Source organism: Hordeum vulgare, chromosome 3H (genome assembly GCF_904849725.1).
Source record: "Hordeum vulgare subsp. vulgare chromosome 3H, MorexV3_pseudomolecules_assembly, whole genome shotgun sequence".
Lineage (NCBI taxonomy): Eukaryota > Viridiplantae > Streptophyta > Magnoliopsida > Poales > Poaceae > Hordeum > Hordeum vulgare.
Genome location: NC_058520.1, coordinates 260,524,278 through 260,528,575, shown reverse-complemented (window position 1 = coordinate 260,528,575; position 4,298 = coordinate 260,524,278).

Here is a 4,298-nt window from a genome sequence, read left to right as displayed (position 1 = left end):
CCTCCCAGCGCCTCCCGTCGCCTCTAGAAGAACCCCCATGGACTCCTCGTTCCATTCCCGTTGAAACCACCCCCTCTCCTCGCCTCTAGCTCGCGCGCCACCCGCCTTAAACTCGCCGGAGCCGAAGCTCCGGGAGCCCTCTGTACACTCCCTACCTCTCCCCCCCTGCCACCCCCGTCGCCCCCTGGCACCCCTGCACCCCGCCACCCTGTTGCCCCCCTCCACCGCCGCCCCTCCCCACCCTGTCGCCCTGCAACCTCGCCCCTCCCTGGAACCAGCGAGCAGCAGCACCGCCAGCAACTTCCCCGCCTCGCCCCCCCACCTGCAGGCTCCCTCCGCCTCGCCGCCCCCCCTCCACCGGATCCCCTCCCCACCGGCTACCCACCCCACCGGAGCCACACCCCTACCTCGGCCACCATTGCCAGCCACGGGAGCAACTCCACCACGGTAAGGCCCCTCCCTCCTTTCTTTTTTTTTCTTTTACTTGTTTTTTTGTATTACCGTTAGATCTAGATCCCACGGTGCAGATTAGGAAGTACTTACCCCTTCGATTTTCTAAAAAGAACCGGTCCATCAGTTAAGTGAACCGAAGCATCTTTCTTATTTAGCGGCCATCCGCTGTTTAGTCTATGCAGCAAACACCCCTTAGCCAATCAGGGACTGCCACGTAGTGTGTAGCAATTGTTTTATTTTTCTGTTTAGTTCCAAAAACAGCAAAGTTTCTATTTTCTTTTGGCCATAACTTTTGATCCCGAAGTCCAATGACAGTGATTCTTTTTCTAGTAGCTCACAAATTTCCTGTAGTTTTTAAAAACATATAATATGTCTATGTTTGAAATTTTGAAATTTGAGTTAGATCAGATTTAGTTTAAACCTTGTTTTGCCTATTCCAGGAGTTTAAGAATAGCTTTAAATTTGATTCCTGATGGTATTGATCACTAGTGATCTTATTTATAAGTGGTAAAAATTTCAGAATTGTTTGACTATTTTAGCTCACTGATTCTTGTGAAACAATTTCTGTTTCACCTCTTTTAGGATTTCGGCTAATTCCTTTTCTATCTTTGTTTTAAAATATTTTCTTTATTATTTCAGAAAGATTATTGTTTTGTTTCTGTTAGATAAATAGTAGTTTTGCAACAAGTTTTATTTTATTTTTATTTTGTTTTCATGAAATCAATTCTAGTTCCTTAGTAACTTGCAATGGGTTTCTCCACTATTTCAAATCCCGTTTGGGAATACTTTCAAATAGTTTTGTGAAAAATACCTTATTTTATCCTAGTTAAATTTTTATCTTAGTTCCTTGTTATTATTTTCTGCTAGACAAAAACTATTTAGTGTTTGACGTAGTAGAAGACTCCCTAGTCTTATTTGAAGTTTCTTTCGGAATTCCTATTCGCTCCCTCTTTTGTTTTGATTGCTAGAATGATTGCTAGTATGAGTGCTTATGTGAATGATATGTTTGTTATATAGATTTCATTGGAGAGTGACGAGTAGTCTATCAAGTTATTTTCTCGAGAAATTATTCTTCGTCAACATCACCAGCCAAGTCACTTTGATCATACTATCACCTATGTTTTATGCATCGTAGTTCTACCATCCTATGCCCAATTGCATGCTGCTTAGGTACTTGGAAATTTTTGTATAGATTGTAGTATCATGTGGTAGGCACACAACAATCCCGATACTTGGCCCCGGGACGACAAAGTTCATATTGCTATGCTTGAGTAGACGGGATTTCGGTTGAGTGCATAACACGAGTGATGCGAGGTTGATTAAATAATCAAGACCGGTTAAGACAAGATTTTCAAGACCTCGGACGCAATGCAACTCTGGGTGAAGGACGCTTGATCGGCTCCCTGGAGAACCCAGTGGATGCCCGGGATGCTGGGGACGGCCATGACATCCTGCGGAAAGCTTCACCCAGGCTCAAAGAGACAGACGGATATTTTCAAAACCCAAGGCTTACCTGCACAGCCACAAGTCATTATGGGCTCTGGCTTGGTTGGACAACGCGGCGACTCTGGACAGGCGGTGCTAGCAAATGTAGAAGAACGGTAGGATTGGATGGGCACCGACAGGGATTCAGAGGGACCCGTTGAAAGACCATGTTTTGATCATCCGGTCTTCAAACACCCTGAAGTGCGAGGACATACACGGAGGCGATCAAATCTTGTGGGGAACGTGTGCAAAACTCTGTAGAGTACTCAAACCTAATCGATTAGCCGTGTCCACGGTCATGGACAACTTGAGCCAAAGGAACTGAAGTTATCTGGATTTCTCAACACCATCATATATATTTGATGAGGGTAATATTGATAACTCTGGTACGAGAATTGGTTGGCGGAACCATCTCGTTAACAACCAACCTTGTAGTAATATTTTGCTTTTTAGCCTCTCTTGATGTAGGAGAAAACTTGCATTCGCTAAAAACTTATAGCCCCACCTGCCATATATGCATATAGTATAGATGATTACTTTTCACCCCTCTCTTATGTGACTTGCCGGCATATTCAATATGCTGACCTACACGTCTTGTGTTGCAGATATTTTTCTTCGGCGGGTAAGAGTACGATTCAGGGTTACGGTCTACACTCAACTTGTCGTTGGTGTTTATTGGGACTCCACTCCCTTGACTTCTTCCGCTGAGATATTTAAGGTATATATCAGTTTTACGCTATTTACATGTGATTGCACTTTGATATATACATTGATGTACTGTGTGTGCCAGCATACTGATCCAGGGATGGCACAGATACACAGAGGCTTGACTCGTCTTGAGTCGGGTCGCTACACTCTTCTGATTTCATCAAACGTTCTCTCTCACCTCAAATAGTTAAACAATGCCCTTTTGCCTTTGACCACGTGAAGTATCAACCGACTCCCACTTCAAAGTAAAGAGGATTTCATCATGCAGTTGAAGCTACACCAATTGAAGACTCTCAAGACCCGAAGAACTCGAAGGCCCCGAAACGTTCCAATGTTTATTAGAAGTCCAAACCCCAATTATATACCCATGTTAGTTACGATGATTCGTGAACCGTCATTGGTGTGTGTTTTCCGACGGCCACAACTAAAACATATTCTCAAAAATATTGTTTGTATTGTGTGTATCTCCCTCTCTCTTACCCGTCTCATCCCCAAAACATCAACCCTACCAGATGGAGTATGAAGCTGGACTTGTAGTCTCTGGACCAATGACCCAGCTGGAGGCTGATATATGGATTCACAGGATTGCACGAAGGGAAGCCAAGAGTATCTGGGAAACTTCCCAACGGAAAAAGTGGAGTTTGATCCACTTGAAATAGAAGAACTGGCCAAAATAAAGGAGTCCGTAAAGAAGAAAAAGTACCCTCGGAAGAGCCAAAACTCATGTGCTCATGTAGATATGGACCTGAGTCATGTGAGATGTTACAAGTGCATGGAGTTTGGCCACCACAAATACATGTGCTCAGGAAGGAAGCCAGAAATCCAAGGAGCAAAAGCAAACGCTAAGAAGCCTCGAGACTTGTCAGAACTCATTTGCTTTCGTTGCAAGGAAGCAGGACATTATGCTAGTGATTGTCCACAAGGGAAGAAAGCTAAAAGGGAGTAGATTAGTTTTGATAGTGGCAATAAGTGGAACCTGAAGCACTGTTGTTTTTTCATGAGATCATGCAGTGAATTTTTTTTTGTAACAGAAGTCCCTGAGATTGTAATAACATCATGAATAAATGGAATTTATTGTCTCATGATTGCCTATGTTGAAACTGTATGCGTTGTTTCTCATCGAACAAAGATCTCTGAACATTATGAGGATATGAGAAAATATGGTCTATGCACGCATGAGTATATATGTCTCATTTTAAGTGTGGTAGCATCCCACTTTGGAGGAGGTTGGAATTGTTAGAAGACCCCCAAACCCTAACCTTTCTTTCTAGCCTCTTCGAATCTCGAGGACGAGATTCATTTTAAGTGTGGTAGGTTTGTAACATCCCAAATTTTGGAATGTTAAAATAATTATTAGATTGTTTGTTTGTTTGATTGAGAGATTGAAACTTGAGTGGAGTTTGAAACTTTTCAAAAACTTTTGAATGAGAGGGAATGAAATGACTTTCCCCTTCTTCGGTAAATTCAAATTCATCTAATTAAAAGCAATGAGAGATGATGACATGACCTCTTTAACTATAAAGAATTTTAACGGAGTTTTGCATTTGAATTCTTTCAAATATTTGCCCTTGCTTCTATATTTTTCTTCTCCGAGAAATACCCCGAAAATAATCCTTGCCATACAAGAAAGAGAGGAGGAACATGACCCTCCA